Source organism: Nomascus leucogenys, chromosome 19 (genome assembly GCF_006542625.1).
Source record: "Nomascus leucogenys isolate Asia chromosome 19, Asia_NLE_v1, whole genome shotgun sequence".
Classification (NCBI taxonomy): Eukaryota; Metazoa; Chordata; class Mammalia; order Primates; family Hylobatidae; genus Nomascus; species Nomascus leucogenys.
In genome coordinates, this window is record NC_044399.1 from 68,340,671 (window position 1) to 68,367,711 (window position 27,041).

A 27,041-nucleotide genomic window follows, 5' to 3' on the forward strand; every position below is an offset into this window, starting at 1 on the left:
TGAGCATTTGTTGAATGAGTTTAATATTATACAACATGTAAAGTGGTTTAATGTCAATGAGTGTTACAGTTTAATACATTGGAGTGGGGGTTGTGGCAGATTTAGATGATAGTTGTTAAATACTATGCAAAGAAATTTGGTTAAAAGTTTTTCAGTTCTCAGTAGCTACTTTTAGCAATACTGCGTTTTATGATCCATTCATCCCAGGAGCTTTTCTTTTACATGGCAGTGATATGAAATTGCTCAACACTTCATACACCGAGGCTGTGTGGGCCTCATGTCATCCCCACGCCCAGTGGAGTTTGCTCTTCTTCGATCCTATGTACCAGGCTTCAGGGCAAAAAAGGGTTTGAAGATCTTTGTTCAGGGGTTGATGTGACAAGTCTGGTTGGAAAAAGATGAATTTGCAAACTGCAAGCAGGGTGGATTGGAGAGTGTTTAAGACGTGGAGGCATCTGCAAGACTCTTGTGCTTGACGAGGGCCTGGATGGATTGTAGGAGTGGGAATGGGGAAGAAATATGGGTGCACGGGATTGCCAGTGATTTTACATTAAGGACAAAGTCGGGAAACTTGAGAGGAGACACTGGTTTGGGGGTGAAATGGTAAGTCCAGTTTGCATGTGTCTAATTAGAGATGCCGGTGAGAGATCCAAGTGGAGGTGTCCAGTTGGCAGTGGGAGACATGGTACCAGAGCTCAGGGAGAGGGCGGAGCCAAAGAGAAGAGATGGGAGCAGCTGCAGTGTAGAGGTGACGTGTGACAGCGTGGAGTCGTTGAGTGGCAGTGAAGCTGGCATTTATGGAAAGCCCCCACTATGTGCTAAGCCCTTTCATCTATGTCATTTCATTTAATCTCCACACAACATCTCGAAGGTGGCACCCTCCTCATGTGTGAGAGGCAAAACTCAGAGTGGCTGTGGGGCCCCCTGAGGCCACATCATTTCTGAGTGACAGAGCTAAACTCCAGCTCAGGTCTTCTGATTCTAACGTGACTGCTTTTGCTGCTAAACCAGCTTCCTCTCTAAAGAAGACAAAGTAGGAAGAGAAAAAGAAAATGTAAAAGATTCCATCTCAGGTTTTAGCTTTTAGTTATACTACCATGATGGAATGGCTTTCAAGAAAAGTTGTGGGTGCGGTGGCTCAAGCCTGTAATTCCAGCACTTTGGGAGGCCGAGGTGGGTGGATCACAAGGTCAGGAGTTCGAGACCAGCCTGGCCAACATGGTGAGACCCCGTCTCTACTAAAAATACAAAAAATTAGCCGGACGTGGTGGCCCATGCCTGTAATCACAGCTACTCGGGAGGCTGAGGCAGGAGAATTGCTAGAACCCAGGAGGCGGAGGTTGTGGTGAGCCAAGATTGTGCCATTGCACTCCATCCAGCCTGGGCGACAGAGCAAGACTCCGTCTCAAAAAAAAAAAAAAAAAAAAAAGAAAACTTACCATGTATGAGCAAGCATCGAAGCCCTGGGGATAGACGAACACCCGCTTTGAAGAGAGGGCTGCACTTCTCAGAATCCTACAGCAGGCACTTCTGTTCTCCATCCTTGGGAAGAATGAGTTAATTTGTTCCCACAGTGCTGTTCCATTTATCTGTCATAAATCAATTCCATCTGTTTATCATCTATCATAAATAAATAGATTACTAAACTCAACAGAGAAGCCTTCTCTCTTTACAATTCTAATAGTTTCAGCACAGAGAGGACAACTTAGTTCTTTTCCTAATGGTACCAACACGAACAGGCTAATTTATGTATTTGCATATAATTCAGTTATTGGTCAGTTCCTTCCTTAAGTGATAGTATTGATAAGAAAGTAAGCTTTAGAGGCCGGGTGCGGTGGCTCATTCCTGTAATCCCAGCACTTTGGGAGGCTGAGGCGGGTGGATCACGAGGTCAAGAGTTCGAGACCAGCCTGGCCAACGTGGTGAAACTCTGTCTCTGTTAAAGATACAAAAAATTAGCCGGGTATGGTGGCGTGTGCATGTAATCCCAGTTACTCGGGAGGCTGAGGCAGGAGAATCGCTTGAACCTGGGAGGCAGAGGTTGCAGTGAGCCGAGATCGTGCCACTGCCCTCCAGCCTGGGCGACAGAGTGACACTCCATCTCAAAAAAAAGGAAAGTAAGCTTTATAGAAAATCCGCCTATCTGGTGTACAATTGTTCCTCATCTCAAGGAAATTTAGCCTATTCAATGGGTGAGATTAGAAAGGACTCTAGCCACCAAAACTGATGATCATGTGTTGTGATATACGTGCAGGTAAGCTGTAGTGTCTGTGGGTGCATGGCTAACAAGTGATGGTGCATAATTTGGTGGGATGACTTACTAAGTTCACAGATGAAAGCACCGTTTCTTTGTCCAGCATAAGGCAGTCACGCTGCACGTCTTTATCTTATCTTTCCTCTGGTTTAGTGGTTATCATACTTCGCTGCATATTAGAATCACCTGGGCTGCTTTTAAAACTCCGAGAGCCCAGGCCATACCTGTGTTAGTTTTCTTTTTTGTTGTTGTTTTCTTTTTTTTTAAATTTGATTTTTAAAATTAGCTTCCTTGGGTTGAAGTGTGTTAGTTTTCTATTGCTGTTGTAACAAATTACCACCAATTTAGTGGCTTAAAACAACACAAGGCTGGGTGCAGTGGCTCACGCCTGTAATCCCAGCACTTTGGGAGGCTGAGGTGGATGGATCATTTGAGGTCAGGAGTTCGAGACCATCCTGGCCAACGTGGTGAAACCCCACCTGTACTAAACATAGAAAAATTAGCCGAGCGTGGTGGCAGGCGCCTGTAGTCCCAGCTACTCGGCAGGCTGAGGCAGGAGAATTGCTTGAACCCAGGAGGCAGAGGTTGCAGTGAGCCGAGATCGCACCACTACACTCCAGCTTGGGTGACTGAGCGAGACTGTGTCTCAAAACACACACACACACACACACGCACACGCGCGCGCGCGACCAAGTGAGAGGCTGTCTCAAAACACACACACACACACACACACACACACACACACGCGCGCGCGCACGCGACCAAGTGAGAGGCTGTCTCAAAACACACACACGCGCGCGCGCGCGCACGCAACTGAGCTAGAGGCTGTCTCAAAACACACACACACACACACACACTCTCTCTCTCTCTCTCGTTCTCCCTCTCTCTCTCGTTCTCTCTCTCTCTTAATGTCTTACAGTTCTGTGGGCCAGAAGTTTGATGTGAGTCACACTGGGCTAAAACTAAGGCATGGGCAGGGTGGCTGTTCCTTCTGGAGGATGTAGTGGAGAATTCATATCTTTGATTTTCCAGCTTTGAGAGGCCCAGCTACATTCCTTGGCCCATAACCCCTTCCTCCGTCTTCAAAGACAACAACAGTAGGTTGAGTGCTTCTCATATGGCATCACTTATACCTCTGACTTCTGCCTCCCTCTTCTACTTTGAAGGACCCTTGTGATGACATTGGGCCCACCCAGATAATCCAGGATCACCTCCCCATTTTGAGGTCAGCTGATGAGCAACCCATATTCCATCTACGAGCTTAATGGCTCCTTTGCCATTTCACCTAACATATTCACAGACACCAGGGACTACGGTCTGGACATCTTTAGGGAGCCGTTGTTCTGTCTACCACAGTAATTTTTTTTTTTTTTTTTTAAGACGGAGTTTCGCCCTTGTTGCCCAGCCTGGAGTGCAGTGGTGCGATCTCGGCTCACTGCAACCTCCACCTCCCGAGTTCAAGCGATTCTTCTGATTCAGTCTCCCAAGTAGCTGGGATTACAGGCGCTTGCCACCACGCCCAGCTAATTTTGTATTTTTGGTAGAGGCGAGGTTTCACCCTGTTGGCCAGGCTGTTTTCAAACTCCTGACCTCAGGTGATCCAGCCGCCTCGGCCTCCCAAAATGCTGGGATTACAGGCATGAGCCACTGCGCCCAGCCTACCACAGTAATTTTATACCAAGTGAATCACAACCTCCAGGGGTGGGGCCCAAGCATCAGTAGTTCTTGATGCCCCCCGGATGATTTCAAGGTGCTGCCAAATTTGAGAACCAGTGCCCTTGTTGAATATGCGGACAATGTATTCAGCACTGTACTTTGCATTGGTTCTTATATGCTCACATTACAGGCCTAAATCCCCCACACGCACAGAAGCGCATCCGCATGGTGACGTGTATATACACAGCATCACAGTCACAGTCAGAGGTCCTTGGACTCACATGTTTTGCCCCCATCCCTTTTGCTGCTTCCCCCACGCCTCCCCTGTCCTCATCTCCATCTCATACCGGGATGGCTACATGTGTACATATACAAATAGGAGGTATTTTTCCATTCGTTGCCAATGCAAACTTGGTTTTCTCTGTGGTGGCCTCCCGGAGAGAAGGCAGCTATGCTGGTGGTTTTCTAATGTGAACATTTGCTCCTCGGAGATAGGGCAGAGTCAGCCATTTTCTGTCACAGGAACAGAGACTCTCTGAGGATAAAAAAGTATATCCCTGCCAAGACCATCATCAGCTTTTATTCCTTTTGTTAAAGCGAAAAAAGGCCGTGATAGCTGTAGGTGTTAAGAATGGGGCTGCAGCCCCATCTGGATTTTTACTGTGATCTGAGTGATAGGGAGTCAGGGGCGCTGGAAAAGGACAGCACGTTTGCTGCAAGTATCTGCATGTGATTTACCGGCCTGCTGAATTTTGGTTTTCATTAAATGAGGAAAACAATAGGCTAGGTCATTTTGGAATCAAGTATCAAAATCTTACTAACAAAATACATTGTACTTAGAGCATAACCACAAAGCTGAAAGGTTGAATTATCTTCAGTTTTGGAATTCAGTTTCTAATCTTCTCATAGAGAATTAAAAAGGGCCTGACCAACCCCAGTAATTACCCTGTTCCTATGCCAGTGACCAAGCCAAGCAAGGAAACGGATCAGCAGTTAAGTGAAAATCCCAGTGATGACAGCCCCTGATGGCTACTGACTAGGGGCGTTGGCGAGTGGAACGCTGAGTGGGTGACTTCCCCTCGTACAGCCACAAATTCTAGTGCTCTTCAGTTCCAGGTGGCCTCTATGGGTGGGAGGGCACAAAGGGCTCACGACAGACCACCCAGCACTGCCCCAGAACCCAGAGTTGTGGTTCTGGTCTCACTCTGCTGCCCAGGCTGGGGTGTAGTGGCACAGTCACGTCTCACTGCGTCCTCCATCTCCCAAGCTCAGGTGATCCTCCCACCTCAGCCTCCTGAGTATCTGGGACTACAGGCCTGCACCACAGCACCTGGCTAATTTTAACTCATTTTTTTTAGAGATGGAGGTCCGGTCCCCTGTGTTGCCCAGGGTGGTCTTGAATTCCTGTCCCCAGGGGTCCGGCCCCCAGGGTGGTCTTGGATTCCTGAGCTCAAGCAATCCTCCCACCTCAGCCTCCCAAAGTATTGGGACTACAGGCTTGAGCCACCACCCCCAGCAGAGCTTTTTAAGAACACTAAAACAAGAAAATGAACAGAATTGCTGTTCTGAGACCTTGTGGCATGAGCCACCACAAAGAATCACACCACAAAGATCAGCACCACAAAGAATCATAGGCACGATTTGATGGATGACATCACACCAAGAACACATCTCTGCTGGCGTGTGCAGGTCTTCGCCATTCTTTTGATGCTCAAATATCCCAAATTGGCCAATCCTTTTGGATGTTTCCCTGACAATCTATGAGTAATTCCTTGCTTTCTGGAAGCATAAAATGTCCCAGGCTCTCCTTTTTCTCTATCCTATCCCTGGAATCTGCTGTTTCTTCAAGGATCCCTGGTTCCTTTTATTGGGAAGTGCTGTTTGGAATCTAAGATCTTGGTGCATACTGTACTGTACCCATTGCCACTGGAGTGTTGTTACTTTTAGGCCATTCATTATCACGATTCTTGATTTTTTATAGGTGAGTTATTTCCTTCCCTCTGGAACATGTCAGGATCTTTTATTTATGAGCATGCCTTAAAGTAGGTATATTTTCATTCACTGTTTTGGATGCTTGGCTTCCCTTACAATCTAGAGATTCCATTCTGGGAAATTCTTTTGTCATTTCCTTCCTTCTGTTTTTCTGTATTTTCTCTTGCTGCAACTCCTACTGGTAGGATTTAGAACTCCTGGATCGTCCGAGCGTGGTGGCTTATGCCTGTAATCCCAGTACTTTGGGAGGCCAAGGTGGGTGGATGATGTGAGGTCAGGAGTTTGAGACCAGCCTGGCAAACATGGTGAAACCCTGTCTCTACTAAAAATACAAAAATTAGCCGGGCGTGGTGGCACGCGCCTGTAGTCCCAGCTACTCGGGAGGCTGAGGCAGGAGAATGGCGTGAACCCGGGAGGCAGAGCTTGCAGTGAGCCGAGATCGCACCACTGCACTCCAGCCTGGGCGACAGAGCAAGACTCCATCTCAAAAAAAAAAAAAAGTTTCAGTCAGGAAACACTTATGCTAATAGTAATTTAGGACAGGACTAGGGCTGCATGCTAATTTATACTGTTTCTCCTTTGCATGTATACAAAAGACTGTAAGTCGGCCTTCAAATAGCATTTCTGGGCTGGGCACAGTGGCTGGAGCTTGTAATCCCAGCACTTTGGGAGGACAAGGGGGGGCAGATCACTTGAGGTCAGGAGTTCAAGACCAGCCTGGCCAACATGGTGAAACCCCGTCTCTACTAAAAATGCAAAAATTAGCTGGGGGTGATGACGCGTGCCTGTATTCCCAGCTACTCAGGGGGCTGAGGTAGGAGAATTGCTTGAACCCGGGAAGCAGAGGTTGCAGTGAGGTGAGATCGCGCCACTGCACTCCAGCCTGGGCGACAGAGCTAGACTCCGTCTCAAAAAAAAAAAAAAAACAACAACAAAAAAACTTTTAATATTCTTAGCTGAGCTTGAAAGCAACAAAGGGAGTTCTCCAGGTGCCAGAAATGAAGAAACTTACCTACACCAGTGAGTGATTGAAGTCTCATGGCCCTCAGATAACCAAACCAGATACGTAGCTTAGGGACCTGCATTTCCACACCGTGTGGAGATGGGAGTTGAGGTTATGGGGCCTACGCATTGCAGGCAGCTGAAGTGGGCTTTCCAAATAAAGCTAGAAGCTGGGAAATGACAGCTTTATGGGAAAATTTCCCCCTTCCCCACCCAAGAATGGGATACTCAGGCCACCCACCTTGGGCCACAGCCACCCCCACATATTTAACATGCATACCTAAGTTTACATTTTTCTAACAAAGTCTAAAGCAAACGAATATCTCGGAATAAATCAAGTTTAGAATTCTTAAACTTCCCTTTAAACTCTCCATCTTCTGTTTTGTTTTCAACTGAAGTCCCCCCCTTTTTTTTCTATAGTCAGTATTTTATTTACATTGACCAACATGTTTTGCTGACTGCTGTTATAATTGCTGTATCCATTTTATTACTCAGCTCTTCTCATTGATGTTTAAAATTTTGAGAATGATAGTTTTAAACACCAAGAAGTTTTAATGTTCACGATTGCTTTTTTTTTCCCACACAAGTGTGTATATAAGGTTGTAAATTTTTTAATCCTTTGAATGGTACTAGTTAGAACTTTAAAAAATGGTGTTTTTGCTCCTTTTGTTATTTCTGTTTCTTCTCTAGGTAAGTTTTGGTTTATTCATCTTAGTCTTTCTCTTTTATGCTGCTATGGGCTGAATTATATGTCACCTCCCAAATTCAAATGTTGAAGTCCTAATCCCCTACTACTTCAGATTGTGACTTTATTTAGAGATAGGGTCTTCAGAAATAATTAGGTTAAAATGGGGCCACCCTGGTGGGCCCTAATCCAATATGCCTGGTATCCTTTTAAGCAGAGGAACCTGAAGCTGGGCACGGTGCCTTGTGCCTGTAATCCTAGCACTTTGAGAAGTCGAGGTAGGTGGATCGCTTAGGCCCAGGAGTTTGAGACCAGCCTGGGAAATACAAGGAGACCCCATCTCTACAAGAAATAATAATAAAAGAATTAGCCAAAAGTGGTGGTGTACACCTGTAGTATCAGCTACTCAGGAGGCTGAGGTCGAAGATCACTTGAGCCCGGGAGGTCAAGACTGCAGTGAGCCATGATTGCACCACTGTGCTCCAGCCTGGGCAACAGAGTGAGACCCTGTCTCACAAAAAAGAAAAAAGAAAAGAAAAAGAGGCACGTGGGACACAGACACATGCAGAGGGCAGGCCACGTGAGGACACGGAGAAGACAAGCCAATTGAAGAGGCCTCAGAAGAAATGACCTCTGGCTGGGTGCGGTGGCTCACACCTGTAATCCCAGCACTTTGGGAGGCCGAGGCAGGCGGATCACCTGAGGTCAGGAGTTCAAGACCAGCCTAAGGCCGGGAGCCGTGGCTCACGCCTGTAATCCCAGCACTTTGGGAGGCCGAGGCGGGTGGATCATGAGGTCAGGAGATCGAGACCACGGTGAAACCCCATCTCTACTAAAAATACAAAAAATTAGCCAGGCGCGGTGGCGGGCACCTGTAGTCCCAGCTACTCCGGAGGCTGAGGCAGGAGAATGGCGTGAACCTGGGAGGCGGAGCTTGCAGTGAGCCAAGATCGTGCCACTGCACTCTAGCCTGGGCAACAGAGTGAGACTCCGTCTCAAAAAAAAAAAAAAAAAAAAAAAAAAAAGACCAGCCTAGCCAGCATGGTGAAACCCCATCTCTACTAAAAATATAAAAAATAGCTGGGTGTGGTGGTGTGTGCCTCTAATCCCAGCTACTCGGGAGGCTGAGGCAGGAGAATTGCTTGAACCCGGGAGGTGGAGGTTGCAGTGAGCCGAGATTGTGCCACTGCACTCCAGCCTGGGTGACAGAGTGAGACTCTATCTCAAAAAAAGAAAAAAAAAAAGAAAAGAAAAGAAGAAACGACCTCTGCTCGCATCTATACCTTGGACTTCTAGCCTCAAGAATTGTGAGAAAGTTAATGTTATTTAAGCTCCCTAGTCTGTAGTACTTTGTTATGGCAAACTTTACAAACTAATACACATGCTATGGGCTTTGATTCTTCATATTTATGACTGAAGGACCATGTTGATTTGTATAGGTAGCTGCAATAGGCTTTCTTTGTATTTGGGTAGGTTTCGTTTTGTTTTGTTTTGTTTTTTGAGGCAGAGTCTTGCTCTGTCGCCCCTGCTGGAGTGCAGTGGAGCGATCTCGCCTCACTGCATCCTCCGCCCCCCGGGTTCAAGCGATTCTTCTGTCTCAGCCTCATGAGTAGTTGGGATTACAAGTATGCGCCACCATACCTGGCTGATTTTTGTATTTTTAGTAGAGACGGGTTTTCACCATGTTGGTCAGGCTGGTCTCGAACTCCTGACCTTGTGATCCGCCGACCTCGGTCTCCCAAAGTGCTGGGATTACAGGCGTGAGCCACTGTGGGCAGCCATTTAGGCAGGTTTATTTACCCGAAAGACTTTTTTCTTGCGTGGGAAGACAGGCTGTGATGTGCACTCTGTGTAAATGGGCAAGGTATGCCAGTCGGCAGGTTTCTTTCTAGGATATATGGTTAGGTAAAAGAGGGCACAAGCCGATTCAGCACCATTTGCTATAACAAAACTAATAACATAAGGAGAACTCCAACCTTGGGGTGACATCTTTTATATGTTTTATTTCTTTTTACCCCTGTGTCTATCCTAGAGGCTCTTCTTTGACTCATTCTCTAGCCTGCACACCAACACCATGGGCACTCCCCAGGCAAACTTTCCTCTCCAGAAAAGGCTGTTCTGGGAGCTCCAGCTGGGGGCAAGTACTGCAGACTGCAGTCTACACAGGGTAGGGCTGTGGGCAGACTGGCTCAGCTGTTCTGTAGACAGCTCTCCACTCAGATGCCCTGATTCCTGCCTTATAACCACTTCTTTGTAGGCCATTCTGTGGCTGCCAATGGCCATTGACTCTAAGCTTGGAGCCTCTCCAGGGTTCTGTGAAAAAGAAAGAGCTTCTTATCTGCAGCCTGATGTGTTGCCAGTTGTATGTCGCCGATTCCCCACCCCCAGTTTTGGTTTACTGGTCAATACAGTCCCAACTCTATTCTTTGAGAGAATCTCCAAAATGATGTCTTCATTGATAACGCTTCTTCGTGTCTTCAGTGCCACCATGGATTTATTCTCTCAAAAATAACTTGACTGCCATTTCATTGTGCTCTTTGGAATGAAAGAGGCAACCATGTGTGCTTTCTCTACTGTTTGGAGCTCAGAGTCTCTCTCTTTTGCATTTTTTACCAGGTCATAGTATCTATAGAAATCATTTTGCTGAAACAGCTGGTGTTCTGGAGGCTTCAGTAAAACAAGTTTGTTTTTTTTTTTTTTGCTACAGAGTCTTGCTCTGTTGCCCAGGCTGGAGTGCAGTGGCGCAATCTCAGCTCACTGCAACCTCTGTCTCCCGGGTTCAAGCGATTCTCCTGCCTCACCCTCCCAAGTAGCCGGGATTACAGGCATGCGCCACCATGCCCAGCTAATTTTTGTATTTTTAGTAGAGACGAGGTTTCACCATGTTGGCCATGCTGGTCTCGAACTCCTGACCTCGTGATCTGCCCACCTCAGCCTCCCAAAGTGCTGGGATTACAGGCATGAGTCACTGCACCCAGACACAAGTTTTTTAATATAGTCTGTGAGGGTTGTTTTCTAGGGCTTCTGTGAGTTGAGTGATGTCTCCACGTTATCATCTGATGTGTTCACAGATGAATTTCTCTAATGATAAGACAATATAATTAGAGATACAAAAGGTGGTTATTTTTCATTCACTTATGGCATTAAATACTTGGGAGTGTAAAGTCAGGTTTTTTTCAGAACATTCATCATTCATGTATAGGAAGGGGCCAGATTATAGTAACAGGGGCTGGTGGGAAAGAGAAAGAGAGTGAGTATATTATTCTACCAATTGTTCATCATCAACTGGGTATCTAACAATTCAATTCTGACATTACCCAGAGTTAGCGTCAGACTCCACAGGTTTAAGGGCTTGATCCCACAAGACTGTTCTAACTTCAGATACCAGTCCTGGGTATCCCCAAGCACTTTTGTCCAACTGGCTATAAAGTGAAGGATTCCCGGCCAGGCGCGGTGGCTCATGCCTGTAATCCCAGCACTTTTGGAGGCCGAGGTGGGCGGATCACGAGGTCAGGAGATCGAGACCATCCTGGCTAACACGGTGAAACCCTGTCTCTACTAAAAATACAAAAAATTAGCTGGGCGTGGAGGCGTGCACCTGTAGTCCCAGCTACTTGGGAGGCTGAGGCAGGAGAATCACTTGAACCCGGGAGGCGGAGGTTGTAGTGAGTCAAGACTGTGCCATTGCACTCCAGCCTGGGTGACAGAGCGAGACTCCGTCTCAAGAAAAAAAAAAACAACTGAGGGGTTCCCATGACCCCCCTTCAGGATTTGATAACTTACTAGAATGACTCACTGAACTCAGGAAAGCACTATACTTACTATTACAGTTTTATTAAAAGGATCCAACTCGGGGACAGTCAAATGGAAAAGGCACAGTATATAGGGCAAGGTATAGAGGTTGGGGTGGTGGTACAGAGCTCCCGTGCCCTCTCCATGTATCACCCTCTCCTTGTCCCCCAACTCCTGCCCCAGCACACTGATGTGTTCACCAATCCAGAAGCTCCCTGAACCTTGTTCAAGAGTTTTTATGGAGACTCCTTCACATAGGCACGATTGATGACATCATCGGCCACTTGACTGACCTTGATCTCCAGCCTCCCTCCCCTCCCTGGGGGTTGGGAGTTGGCCTGAAAGTTCCAGCCCTCTAGCCATTGGTATGGCTAGCCCTTTCTTTAAAATTGTCTAAGAGCCTACCATGAGTTATTATCTGATGTGTTCATAGATGAATTTCCCCCAAAAAATTAGCAGGAGTCCAAAAAGACTCATCATGAATAACAAAAGACGCTTCTATCACTCAGGAAATTCCAAAGGTTTTTGAAGCTCTGTGCCAGGAACCTGGGGTAAAGACCAAACATATGTATACTTGGCCCTCTGTATCTGTGGGTTCCGCATCCATGAATCCAACCGAGAATCAAAATTTTTTTTAAAAAAATGGATGGTTGAATCTGCACTGAACATGTGCAGACTTTTTTCTTGTCACGATTCTCTAAACCACACAGCATAACATCTATTACATAGCATTTGCATTGTATTAGGGATTATAAGTAATCTAGAGATGATTTAAAGTTATACGGGAGGATGTGTGTGGGTTATATGTAAATGCTACACCATTTTATATATGGGACTTGAGCATCCATGGATTTTGTATATGGAAGGGTTGGTCCTGGAACCAGTCCCCCAAGATACCAAGGGATGACTATATTTTTATTATATTACAGCAAGGAAACTAGAGTCTTTGAATCTGCTAACTGTGCAGAAAAGATCCTGAGACACGGCTGGGCACGGTAGTTCATGCCTGTAATCCCAGCACTTTGGCAGGCCGAGACGGGCAGATAACTGGAGGTCAGGAGTTCGAGACCAGCCTGGCCAACATGGTGAAACCACATATCTACTAAAAAAATACAAAAATCAGCCAGGCGTGGTGGTGGGCGCCTGTAGTCCCAGCTACTCAGGACGCTGAGGCAGAGGTTGCAGTGAGCTGAGATTGCGCCACTGCATTCCAGCCTGGGCGACGAGCAAAACTCCATCTCAAAAAAAAAACAAAAAAAGATCCTGAGACACATGCATGGTGTTTGTCCTATGACTTTGCTGCTAGCTTTAGCTCTGGTGATGGGTTTGGCCACCTTTGAGTCACAAGGACCTTTTGCTGCTTCTGTCCTAGTTCCTCCCTGACTTTTTCCTTCTAGGCCTATATACTGATCTTGACCCTGGCCACATAGCCAGGCTGAGAAGCCATCTAACTAGAAAGGGACAAGGGTTTTCCAAGGAAAAGCTGTGGAAACACTTGTCAAGGAAAAGGCCATCTCTCCTCAGGCCCTGGGACAGCTGGCCTGGGTGACTCACCCGGCTTCCTTTCGCCTGAACTTCATTCACTGCTGTTCCTATTTGACCTCCAAGAGGGAGGCTACCACAGGCCCATCCAACTGTAGCAGCTGAATTGGAGAAGGGACTTCAAAAAAGCAAGCCAAAAAAGAGAGGCCAAAGAGAACCTCAAAGGAACAGCTAAAGTAATCACAGATGCAAAGAGCAGGTTGCTCTGGAAGCTCTGGAAGCTCTACCTCTTGCCACTTTGGCCCTAGTCATACTGTTTCTCCTCCTCAGTGCCTTTGCAGGAAGGGGAATCTTGGTCTCTCCTTGGAGGCTATGGTGGGGGTCCTCAAGACAACCTCCAGGTTTTAGTGGTTTGCTAGGGGGACTCAAAGGATTCAGCTTATACTCACCTACCCACTAAATGTACTTAAAACCCCCAAGTGAATACTAGCAGTATTCTTGCATTTACTCATGGACGTGGATAAAGTGGCAAAAGGTTTGACTCACCCCACAAGCACATTCCCAGCCGAGGTCGAACAAGGTGATACCCTGCCTTTTGTTTCGGCCTCAGAGAGGGATGACCAGTGGGCACTCTGGCTCTGGGGCCAGACAGACAGGCTTGAATCCCAACTCTGGCTCCTCTTAGTGGGGCAGCCCCAGGCAAGTTATGTAACACTTCAGAACATTGTTTTTTCTTTTGAAAAAAAAAAAAAAATTAGAATCTACCAGGATGAGTTGTTTTTAGGATTTAATATTATAATCTGTGTGGGGTATGTATAGATGTACATGTCTCCCTCAGGAACATCAGTTGAGTCTTTGCTAATTCAGTGTTCGTGGTGACTTTATGGAACATAATTACTGTGAATAGCGGGAATAGACTGTAGTTATCCTCATGATTATGATTTATCATCGCAAAAGGATACAAAGCAAAATCAGCAAAGGGAAAAGGCTCCTGGTTGAAGTCCTGGGGAAACCAGGTGCAAGCTTCCAAGCATCCTTTCCCAGTGGAATCCCACAGGGTGCACAGAATTACCCCAACAATGAGTTGTGACAGCATGTGCGACATATTACTAAGCAGGAAGGCTCATTAGCAACTCAGTGCCCAGGGTTTTTTGAGGGTCTTGGTCACATAGGCACCTTTGTCTGGCAAGTACCCACATTCCGGACTCCCAGAAGGAAACCAGGTGTTCATGAAACAGAGCATTGATACAGCTTAGGCACAGGTTGCCACTCTTACCAGTTAATGGCGGGTCCTTCGCAAAATCCAGGTTCCCGGATGCCAGCCAGGGAAGGGCCAACCTTGGCAGCAGTGCCTTGTTAAGAAAAGCAGTTAGGGCCGGGCGCGGTGGCTCATGCCTGTAATCCCAGCACTTTGGGAGGCCGAGGTGGGTGGATCACGAGGTCAAGAGTTCGAGACCAGCCTGGCCAAGATAGTGAAACCCTGTCTCTAATAAAAAATACAAAAATTAGCTGGGCATGATGGCGGGCGCCTGTAATCCCAGCTACTTGGGAAGCTGAGGCAGGAGAATTGCTTGAACCCAGGAGGTGGAGGTTGCAGTGAGCCAAGATCATGCCACTGCATTCCAGCCTAGGTGACAGAGTGAGACTGTCTCAAAAAAAAAAAAAAAAAAAAAAAAAAGGGCAGGGTGCGGTGGCTCACGCCCTGGGAGGCGGAGGTTGCGGTGAGCCAAGATCACGCCACTGCATTCCAGCCTAGGCGACAGAGTAAGACTCTGTCTCAAAAAAAAAAAAAAAAAAAAAAGAGCGCGGTGGCTCACACCTGTAATCCCAGCACTTTGGGAGGCCGAGGCAGGCAGATCACAAGTTCAGGAGATTGAGACCATCCTGGCTAACACAGTGAAACCCCATCTCTACTAAAAAAAAAAAAAAATACAAAAAATTAGCCAGGCATGGTGGTGGGCTCCTGTAGTCCCAGCTACTCGGGAGGCTGAGGCAGGAGAATGGCGTGAACCTGGGAGGCGGAACTTGCAGTGAGCCGAGATCGTGCCACTGCACTCCAGCCTGGGTGACAGAGTGAGACACTGTCTCAAAAAAAAAAAAGAAAAGAAAAAGAAAAAAGCAGTTAGGCCTGCTATGTTAGCGTTTTCTGCACAGAGGCCTACACCAAATCTGACTTATTTATCATGTTACTTTTCCTGTGTTTGGAGAATCAATGAAAGAATGAGAGTGCTTGATGCCTGAGAAAAGTAGATGCATGCTCTTCAGAAGGAAAAAGATACAGAAAGATGGTGAAAGCCGCTTAAGGCAAATTGTAGCTCTTCACAGTTTCATTCATTATTGAAGACCTTTAGCTGAGCTTGGCTCCTCCTCAGAGTTCTCTGAAAATGTGCTTCTCAAAGTGGAAGTTGTTTAGCATATGGGGTGGTGAAAAGGACTGAAGAACTTTGGTAATAAAAACCAAAGCAGCAGGAAGGAAGTGGTCTGATTAGAACCAAGTGCTTGAGCAGGGAAAGACAGCATAAGAAAGAGACCGAAGCTGCTGAGTAGTTGTTTCAAGTGATTTCAAATCCTTAAAGGAGCTTGAACCGGAAGGTAATGTGGTCTCAACGGTTTATTTTGGGAAGAGACACGACATTCTGTTTCCATCTAGACGGTCCTACCAGGAGGGTGAAATCTTTGAGAAAACATTTTGAATGCAGTGATAAGGACCCTTTATTATTTTTGTTGTTGTTTTTATTTTAACCATTTCAAACAGTAGCTGGGGAACTGAATTGACATCAAAGGTAAAACAGTTCTGTCAACCAATTTGGTTAGTTTGAAATCCACAAGCACAATTTTAAAAAAAAATTTTATTATGTACTGGAGAATTAACAACTAGTTGTTTAGAGTATGTTTCAGTGATAAACATTTTGTATCTATGAACAAGTGAATTTAGGAGACCCTCCAAGGTGTTTCTGTACTCCCTTGGGTCATTTGAACAGGATAATTTGAGGTCCTGTGTCCAAGAGTGACCGTCCTCTCTGCTTCTGGATTCACTCCTAGCTTGTGTAGGATTCATGTTGCTAAACTCATTCCAAACTTGGCCATCTCTAGGGGTGACGATAAGGTGAAGACTCATTTTACCATTTTCTTTTGTCAGCCAGTCAAAGAGCCTAAGAGTAGCCATTTTTTGTTTTGCTTTGTTTTATAAACAGGATTTTCTCTGGTACTTTTTTCTTGCCAGAAATGGACAGAGAGCTTTAGGAAGAAGAACTGGTTGTGTTTATGGGAGATATATTTAGGATGGGCTCATGGAGAGTTTGGCCTTGGAGCAGTGACTTGGGATGTACATTAATAAGGTGATCCTATTTCTTTTTAATCTTTTATCACTTATGAACATGTAACTGACTAATACCACTGTAATCAGGCCTCAGTTTTCTATGGAAAGGAAGAGAAAGAGACATGGAACATCTTTAGGGGTAGATGTGTGTGTGTGTGTGTGTGTATGAGAGAGAGATGAAACAGACAGATGAGAGACAGACATGAACTTCGACTTAGATTTGAATGGGAATATATCGAATGACCTGGCTTTAAAGTGGGTCAGGACAGCACTCACCTTGCTCAAAGGAGATTGGAGGCTGACCACGTAGCTCAGTGTGCCTCCTGAGAGTTCTACTGTGCTCCTTTATCTGATTGGAACCACGCAAATGACCACCTTGGCTGAGCTGCCCAGCCTTCTCCTAGGTTGAGCTTTAACCATCTGTTGGAGTGTAGCTCGTATAGAGGAGGAAAATTCCCAAGATAATGAAGAAAGCACTTTTTCTAACCATCTGGCTTAACCTGCACCACTTACCTTGAAAATTGAATTCTTTTTCTTATCCATTGAGGCATTGAGGCACTGGTTGGATTCTCTGGGGAGCAGCCTCCGAGGGGCTTTTGTATGTAGGATGTGTCTGAGGAGCACTGATGGGATCAACATTTGTGGGAGGGAGCTGGGCAGCAGGATTGGCAGAGGGAGTGGCTGGCTTTGACGACAGCCCCCTGGGAAGCCTAGGTGCCAAAATGGCCTTCAGGATTGTCCCACGTTGAATTCACATTGCTGGGCTTATATGCCCCAGCTTTGATCAGTCATTGGATGGGGAACATCCTGGGAAGGCCGTGTCCTTGGGCAGGGCAGCTGTGTGCCCTTGAGAGGCTGGCAGTTGAAGGCCGTCTGCCAAGAGCACTCCCAGCAGCTGAGGCAAAAAGGCCTTCCTTCAAAGAGGAACTGTGTGGTGTTTCCGTACCTGCCACACATGGGATATTGATCTGCCAGTTTTAAGCATTTGAAAATTGTTAGGTATGGAGTATTAAATCAACTGGGTCAGATGGGGACTGAGTTAACTAGAATACAAGTCTCTGGATGTTATCACCCCATTCCTAACATTTTCGTAAGATGTTTATAAATCCTTGAGATAAAACCACTATATTGCTGGGCGCAGTGGCTCACACTTGTAATCCCAGCACTTTGGGAGGTCGAAGTGGCTGGATCACCTGAGGTCAGGAGTTTGAGACCAGCCTGGCCAACATTGTGAAACCCTGTCTTTACTAAAAATACAAAAATTAGCCGGGTGTGGTGGCACATGCCTGTAATCCCAGCTACTTGGGAGGCTGAGGCAGGAGAATTGCTTGAACCCTGGAGGCAGAGGTTGCAGTGAGCCGAGATGGTGCCACTGCACTCCAGCCTAGGTGACAAGAGCAAAACTCCATCTCAAAAACCAAAAACAAGATAAAACAAACCTCGCTATATTGTTTCTACCCTGTTTCTAACCATAGCTGTGTTACATTTAAAATGTGTAATATTGTCTCTACTAAAAATACAAAAAAATTAGCCGGGTGTCGTGGTGGGCGCCTGTAGTCCCAGCTACTCGGAGAGGCTGAGGCAGGAGAATGGCGTGAACCCGGGAGGCGGAGCTTGCAGTGAGCCGAGATTGCGCCACTGCACTCCAGCCTGGGCGACAGAGCGAGACTCCGTCTCAAAAAAAAAAAAAAAAAAAAAAAAAAAAATGTGTAATATTGTGTCTTTTCCCCTTTGCCTTTTAGAGTTCCATGTGTATTATTACGGGAGCTGTATATTTTAGGACCTTCTGTATTAAAAACTGTTACTCAGTTACAGCTTGTTTGAAAACAACTGGAATCTGTCCTGTAGCTCCCACTACTTCAAGATCCATTTCGAACTAACATTTGTAAAAATAGTGGGAGATGGTAGTTGCTGTGCTGGATAAAAGGCCCTCGACATGACTGGAACAACTGGGAGGGTCAGAGCAGGAGACCCTGGTCCCCTGCCACCTGGAGTTGTTCCTTGTTTCTCTTCCATGCCCTGAGCCACTCCGGAGAGTGGATTAAGCAGCACAACGCCCTCTTCAGGGGAAAGGGTGTCCCCTGCACTTTGATGAAGCAAGAGTGCATGGAAGCCATGGTTTGGTCACCTTCATGGTGTTCTGTTCTTCCCTGTTTCCTCTTCCTTTTCCAAAGCGAGCCTTTCTCCAGGATGCTCTTCTCTCGATTAACCAAGCATGCTTCCCACTCCTTAAGGGGAAGAGAGAGGTCTTCCTAGCTCGTTTTCTGCAGTCACTGTTGTCAGGGAGGGGAGTGGATGGACATTCATTCTGTTCCTTAACCCGGGAGAGAGTGGAGCCTCTGCGACACTGTTGCAGAGTCCTGAAGCTGGGTACTGCTTTCACCCTCCAGACCCTACAGCATAGCCTTAGTGATTAAGACAGAGAGCTCTGGAAGCCTCTAGGATTTGGCAAATTACTTAACGTCTGTATGCCTCGGTTATCTCATTTATACAGTAGGAAAGATAATAGAACCCACCTCACAGGGTTTGTTGTGAGGATTAAATGAGTTAAAAGCATGTAAAGGGCTGGGTGTGGTGGCTCACGCCTGTAATCCCAGTACTTTGGGAAGCTGAGGCAGGTGGATCACCTGAGGTCAGGAGTTCAAGACCAGCCTGGCCAACATGGTGAAACCCTGACTCTACTAAAAATACAAAAATTAGCCGGGCGTGGTGGCAGGTGCCTGTAATCCCAGCTACTCAGGAGGCAAAGGCGGGAGAATCACTTGAACCTGGCAGGTAGAGGTTGCAGTGAGCCAAGATCGCGCCACTGCACTCCAGCCTGGGGGACAAGAGCCAGACTTCATCTCAAAAGAAAAAAAGGCTGTAAAGGACTTAGCACACCACCTAGCATACAGTAAACGCTCAGTAAGTGTGCATTGTTATTGTCATCAGAATGCCTCATGCTTCGGAGGTGGTTGGTGAAGGTTGGTTGAATTGAGATTCCCCAGGTTCTCATGGAGCTGCCTGGCCACACCATTGTCCTGGTAACCCTGCCAGGCCAAGTTGGATGAGAAGAGGGCATATTGGACACAGGCCTGTGTCACTTTTGATGTTGAAAATGAATTTGGGGATTTAATATCACTATACCTGTTAAGATGAAACTGGCTAGAAATCTGTGGCATTCTTCCTGTTTGCTGTTTGTATGGATTCTGAAGAGCTAGCAAATGTCTCTCCAGTGCTTATTTCCATGCCTGTGTTAAAATGTGTAAATGTTGGGCCTTCTCAAGAGCCAAAAATGCCTTTCATCTTAGAAGTAGTACTTATCTCCCAGGGCGATTAATGAATTTAGTCCACTCTTTGCAAACAGTCCGCCATGTTTTCCAAGGCGTCCCACACAGCCAATACCTATTTATGTTTTAATGTTTCTTCCATCTAATTTCCAAGCTTTCTACCTTTCCTATGAATATCAGGGCATGAGAAAGAAGGAAAGAATACTAAAACAGCTGGGCATGGTGGCTTACACCTGTAATCCCAGCACTTTGGGAGGCCGAGGCAGGCAGATCACAAGGTCAGGAGATCGAGACCATCCTGGCTAACACGGTGAAACCCTGTCTCTACTAAAAACAAAAAAATTAGCCGGGTGTGGTGGTGTGCACCTGTAATCCCTGCTACTCGGGAGGCTGAGGCAGGAGAATCGCTTGAACCCAGGAGGTGGAGGTTGCAGTGAGCCGAGTCCAGCCTGGGCAACAAGAGCAAGACTCTGTCTGAAAAAAAAAAAAAAAAAAAGAATACTAAAATAGTATGGTGGTTAAAAGCAAGGGCTCTGGAATCAGAGATACCCACTTCCTCCATTTTCTAGGTGTGCAAGCAAGAGCAATTCACTTAATCTTCTCCAACCTCATCCCTTGTATGTAGACCAGAGGTGATTGCACCTACCTTACAGTTTATGAGGATTAAAGTAAATGGGATCGCGTATATGCAGGGCTCAGTGCAGTGGCTGCCCCGGCTTCAGTCCCGGAAGTCCTCCCTAAAGGCAGCTATTGTCGTTGTTGTTGTTCGAGTGATCAGATACCACATAGCGCTGTTCAGTTTTTCATACTCTGTGATGACAGGCGTGCTGCTTGAAGAAGTGTTTGAACTTGCCTTTTCTCAAGTTCAGTTTCTCCAGGTGATCCTGCACACCTGTGATATGGCTGATCTCAGGGTATAAATTTCTCCGGCACACAAAATTTCCTTTTCACCACGCACAATTCATCCCTGATATTAGTCACTGAACTTGGAACCGTCTGGTTTTGATTGGCTAGTCAGGGTTCACTGAGGCACATTCCTTCCTGAGATTGCTCCATATGTTCAGGAAAGGGAGTGTTTGTGAGTTGCACAGGCAGTAACGTAGACACGAAGCCAGGAGACAGCAGCACATTGCCATTTTCAGCTACTCCCAGTGGGCAGTTGGGCAGGATGATTAATATTTTAGCATCTTTGTTCTTTCTGTTTAGTTATAACACTAGAGCTGTTTAAATCACTCTGAAAATAACATGCCTGACATTTCCTCAGTTAAAAAAAAAAAAAAGCAACTTCAAGTAATAATCCTCTGCCTATTACTGAGGAAGTGTTTTTGGTGAGAAAGGAGGGAAAATTAGATGACTTAGGGGAGAAGGATAATTCTGAATAGCTTCATGGTGGAGAATACATTGAAACCTAAAAAGCTCAAAGGCGTGACCCAAAGTGTGTGTATAAGAGGATGAGGCTGGGCATGGTGGCTCACACCTATGATCCTAGCACTTTGGGAGGCCGAGGCGGGCAGATCATGAGATCAGGAGTTCGAGACCAGCCTGGCCAACATGGTGAAACCCTGTCTCTACTAAAAATACAAAATTTAGCCAGGCCTGGTGGCGGGCGCCTGTAATCTTAGCTACTCGGGAGGCTGAGGCAGGCGAATTTCTTGAATCCGGGAGACGGAGGTTGCAGTGAGCTGAGATTGCTCCGCTGCACTCCAGCCTGGGCGATAGAGTGAGACTCTGTCTCAAAAAAAAAAAGAATGACATTGGCATCAGAGGACACCGTATATTCCGGATGTAGTGCCTGCATCTAGGTCCCTCCCACACTTGTTTTGAACATTTATGATCTGCTCACTTCTGACACTCTTTATTTATGACACACTGTTGAGATACTTGAGATTTTTCAGCACATAGAGCCCTTCAGAAATCTCAGTGTTTAAGTACTAGAGACCCGTGATCATGGTTGGATCTCCCATTTCAGTACTTTTCTTCCCTTCTTGTGCTATTTTGCTAAAGTTGCTAAGCAATCATTTATTCAGCCTACTCTGTGTAACGCATGGAGCTAATTTTGAGACTTTAAGGATTATACCTAGCGGTAGATTTGTGATATAGGTGTAAACATTTGCCTGGTATCGTAGCTGAATTTCTAAGATAATTGCATGTCATAATTGAAAGATCACAATTGCAGATCATAATTTACATGCCTCACCACACCTTTCTATTTATAGAAGTGCCTGAGAAAATCTTTCTTTCTAAAGCAACTGCTCTTTACAATAATTGCCTCTTTCAGCTGCTGATGTTTAAGAATCAGATTTAGGAAGATGTGGAGCATATATGGTAATTGTCTCAAAGCAGAATATTTCAATCTTATGATAAATATTTGACTTTTTTTTTTTTTTTTTTTTGAGACACAGTCTTGCTCTGTCATCCAGGCTGGAGTGCAGTAGCCCTATCATGGCTCACTGCAACCCCTGCCTCCCAGGTTTAAGCAATTCTCTTGCCTCAGCCTCCTGAGTAGCTGGGACTACAGGTGCGCACCACCACACCCAGCTAAATTTTTCTTTCTTTTTTTTTGAGACGGAGTTTCGCTCTTGTTGCCCAGGCTGGAGTACAATGGCGCAATCTCAGCTCACCGCAACCTCCGCCTCCCAGGTTCAAGCAATTCTCCTGCCTCAGCCTCCCGAGTAGCTGGGATTACAGGCATGTGCCACCACACCCTGCTAATTTTGTATTTTTAAGTAGAGATGGGGTTTCTCCATGTTGGTCAGGCTGGTCTCAAACTCCTAACCTCAGGTGATCCGCCCACCTCGGCCTCCCAAAGTGCTGGGATTACAGGCGTGAGCCATCACGCCTGGCCTAAATTTTGTATTTTTAGTAGAGACGGAGTTTCGCCATGTTGGCCAGGCTGGTCTCGAACTCCTGACCTCAAGTGATCCACCTGCCTCGGCCTCCCAAAGTGCAGGCATGAGCCACCGCACCCAGCCTATAAATACTTGACTTTGAATAGGTGAAAGAAAAGTATTTTGATTTGGAGGAAAGAACTTAATACTAAAAATTGTCTCAGTGGAATAGATTGCAGGGATACCTGTTATCGGTAATTCTGATATCTGATACCTGTTATCAGTAATTCTGATATATATAACATATAATTGTTACTGTGTATTAGGTGCTCACTCTGTTCCAGGAAAGTACTATAAAGTAATTGTATTTATGTAAATTATTGTATTTAATACTCACGGTGTCCCTGTGAGTGGTAATAACAATACCATTTTACAGATGGGAAAACTGAGACTCAGAGAATTAAATACCAGCCTCAAATCACAGAGCTAATAAAGAGGTGAATCTGCTCAAGCTGTAAACCATTAGGCCAGCTAGGCATAGGGATGTGTTCTGGGATGAGGATTCTTTTACATTCTTCCTCAGTGAGACTCTGCTCCCCTCTTCTTAGAAGACCAGGGAGCTCTTGCTTTACTACCTTTCCTGCCAGGGTGGATGAATATTCTTCCTTGGACTTTATAAGGCTTTGGCCTTGATATCGTGTCCCTGTACTCTGGTGTCTGGGAAGTGTGGCGGGCCCCTTGGCCAGTCCATTTCTTTAGTCGTTCTGTCACTCTCAACTAATACTGCCCCAGTGTAGAGGAATCCAGAACATGCCCCAAGCAGTCCCTCCCTGTACAGTTTCACTTTATTAAAAGGATTATAATTAGGGTTTCATTGGATGTTTTATTATTCCCCACGCTTTTTTACTGATGGAAATTATTTTGTTGTTGAGATAGAGCCTCACTCTGTTGCCCAGGCTGGAGTGCAGTGGTGTGATCTCGGCTCACAGCAACCTCCGCCTTCCAGGTTCAAGCAATTCTTGTGCCTCAGCCTCCAGAATAGCTGGGATTACAGGCACCTGCCACCATGCCCAGCTAATTTTTTGTACTTTTAGTTGAGACAGGGTTTCACCACGTTGGCCAGGCTGGTCTCAAACTCCTGTTCTCAAGTGATCCTCCCACCTCGGCCTCCCAGAGTGCTTGGATTACAGGCATGAGCCACTGCACCCGGCCTCCTGATGGAAATTTTTGAGAGAGGAAAGAACTCAGGGTTGAAATGAGATTTTCTTCTCAGGTTAGTCACAAATGATCTCTGCCTTGGTTTGCTTAGAACTTAAAAAGCCACAAGGTGAGTTTGTCTTCATTAGGTCACGCCAGGGGCTCCTTTCTGCCTTTCTTGTCAGCCTCAGGTTTCCTTAGGTGAAGGTCTCAGGCACTTGGCCTCTGTGTGACTTAGAAAGAGACTTATTTGTGCCTCTCCTCCGATAGAACCAGCCACTGTCATGTTTGTTCCCCTGATTCTCTAACCCAGGGGTCCCCAACTCCCGGGCCATGGACCAGTACTGGTACGTGGCCTTCTAGGAACCAGGTTGCACATCAGGAGGTGAGCGGCAGGCAACTGACTGAAGCTTCATGTGTATTTACAGCTGCTCCCCATGGCTTGCATTACCGCCTGAACTCCGCCTCCTGTCAGATGAGCGGCAGCGTTAGATTCTCATAGGACCATGAACCCTATTGTGAACTGCACATACAAGGGAAATCTAGGCTGCACGCTCCTTATGAGAATCTAATGCCTGATGATCTGTCACTGTCTCCCATCACCCCCAGATAGGACCATCTAGATGCAGGAAAACAAGCTCAGGGCTCCCACTGAGTCTACATGATGGTGAGTTGTAGAATTATTTCATTATCTATTATAATAATACTAGAAATAAAGTGCACAATAAATGTAATGTGCTTGAATCATCTCGAAATCATCCCTCACCCACTAGCCCATGTAAAAATTGTCTTCCATGAAACCGGTCCCTGGTGCCAAAGAGGCTGGGGACTGCTGCTCTAACCCACCACAGGCACCAGCTTTCTCTGTGCAAATTCACACTTTCTCCTGGCAGCAGAGCCTGGATAGTTTAGCCTCCCTTTGGGCTTACTGCGAATCCACACTTCCTGGAAAGTCAAGACTATCTCTTCTTTACTTTATATTGGCTTCTGTCTCTATCTCTAGCACCCAAAGGAGCAATGTATTCATAATTTTCTAAGGAAGCTGAGCCAGAATCTAGGGTAGTGGTAGGTGGAGGGTGGTGTGCACCCTTGGAAAAAGGTAATTCTGATGCCCACCCTCTCACCTTCCTACCCTCTACTAAAAAACCACTCCTCTCCATGTTGACCTCCTGGATTGCCTCCATTCCCTCCTGCTGTGGGTTTCTGTGTATCTGCTTGTGTTTTGGATTGGTTCACTGTTCGGATCTGTCAAGGAAAATAACCATTTTTTCAGGAGCTGTGTACATGGTGAAAAATAGTCAGTTCTGGTTGTAAATAACTCTCACTTTACTTGGGAATATTATTATTTAAAAACTTATACGTTGAGCTCAGTGCTGTCACAGAGGTGAGAATACTGTGGAAAGGCTATAAATATTTTTCCCCAAAGCAGGGGTTGAAAACATTTTTCTTTCCTAGGCTGTTGAGACTCACAGGGAAAAAAAAAAAAGCAGTTGATGGCCAAGTTAAGTTTTGTAGTGGGAATTAATTTAAATTTAATCTTCCCAACCACCTTATGAAGTTGGTAGTAGTATTATTCCCATATAACAGCTGGGGAAAGTGAGGCTGAGGCAATCTAAGTTACTTGGCGAAAGGCACACAGCTACCAAGTGTCAAAGCCAGAATTTGAACCCAGATCAGTCTGATGACAAAATATGTTCTTTTAACCACCATATACATATTTACTGCCTTTTTACATGATAAAGATACGTTGTTGTGAATTTAGTAGTTTTTTTTTTCTTTGAGACAGTCTCACTCTTATCGCCCAGGCTGGAGTGCAGTGGCATGATCTCGGCTCACTGCAAGCTCCGCCTCCCGGGTTCACGCCATTCTCCTGCCTCAGCCTCCTGAGTAGCTGGGAATACAGCTGCCCGCCACCACTCCTGGCTAATTTTTGTACTTTTAGTTGAGACAGGGTTTTGCCATGTCGGCCAGGCTGGTCTCGAATTCCTGACCTCAGGTGATCCGCCTGCCTCGGCCTCCCAAAGTGCTGGGCTTACAGGCATGAGCCACTGCACCTGGCTGAATTTAGTAATTTTTAAAAAAGATATTCAAAATACAAATACAAATATGACTATGCTTGTCTACCTCCTTCCCCCAGAAAGGAATGGGAGCGATAGTAACATCCAAGAATTACTAGTGAATATTGTGATATGATTGTGGAGTGAGGGAACAGTTGCACTCCGAGAAGCTAAAGAAGCATTTCCTAACTATGAAAGCTTTTTTTAACCCTTTCATACACTCTGAAGCCCCTTCATCTCCTGTATCGTTCCCAAAGATGTATACTCAACTGCAAAATAAGGAGACTTTCCTGCTGGTGTCACAGGATAGTTTCTTATTGTGCCCTTTATGAAGCCATTGTCTGTCAACCCCAAACACTGCCTTCTGTGCCCTCCTGTGTGATGCTGGAGCTCGGCCTCTGCAAGCCACATTTCTGCCTTGCCAGCTGCCTCTGTATTCAGCTCTGCCAGTAGCGAATTCTAGAAGGATGCTGCAAAGCTGCAGCATCCTTCTAGATGCTAAAAAACTTACTTGATGTGTTTTTGAAGAATGTGGTAGAAAGCAACAGATTTCAACTCAACTCTTATGTGCTTAAGAGCCAGCATATTGGCCAGATGCGGTGGGTCACTTCTGTAATCCCAGCACTTTGGGAGGCCGAGGTGGGTGGATCATGAGGTCAGGAGATGGAGACCATCCTGGCTGACATGGTGAAACCCTGTCTCTACTGAAAATACAAAAAATTAGCTGGACGTCGTGGTGGGCGCCTGTAGTCCCAGCTATTTGCACTCCAGCCTGGACGACAGAGTGAGGCTCCGTACAAGGAAGTGATGTGTACTTCCAATTTGCTTCCTGTGAGCTTCCTTTCTGTGGCACCCAAGATATGCTTCTTCACCCTGGCAGCAGCAATTCTTTCCCTGAGCCAGCAGCTGGCTGAATTCAGTCCACAGTTTTTTTTTAACACTTACACAATCAGCCTCTTCAGGTACCCTGGAGATGCTTGTCTCACCTGAGCAACATCTCCTCCTCAGAAATTTGAGTTCATTTCCCTGGGGGCCCTCCTCCAGGCTCTTTATTTTAATGATTCTCACCTCTTGCTTTTATCGCTTCTGCTCCCGTGATACCTTAGAGTTCTGTTTTTACCCTCTCACCTAGTTAACAACTCTGTGTCTTGTTATTGGCTCTCTCTGCGTTAAATTCTTTCTGTTAAAATAACTGGAGTGGGCCGGGTGCAGTGGCTCACGCCTGTAATTCCAGCACTTTGGGAGGCCGAGGCAGGTGGATCACGAGTTCAGGAGATCGAGATCATCCTGCCTAACAGGGTGAAACCCTGTCTCTACTAAAAAATACAAAAAAATTAGCCGGGCGTGGTGGCAGGCGCCTGTAGTCCCAGCTACTTGAGAGGCTGAGGCAGGAGAATGGCGTGAACTGGGGAGGTGCAGCTTGCAGTGAGCTGAGATTGCGCCACTGCACTCCAGCCTGGGTGACAGAGCAAGACTCCGTCTCAAAAATAATAATAACTGGAGTGATT

At 46.1% G+C, this 27,041-nt stretch overlaps 1 protein-coding gene across 2 annotated transcripts in view; it reads left to right on the forward strand.

Annotated features, from left to right (window-relative positions):
- Nucleotides 1-27,041, forward strand: part of STX8 (syntaxin 8) — a 306,288-nt gene that overhangs the window by 76,134 nt on the left and 203,113 nt on the right. The gene's annotated exons all lie outside the window — the stretch shown is intronic.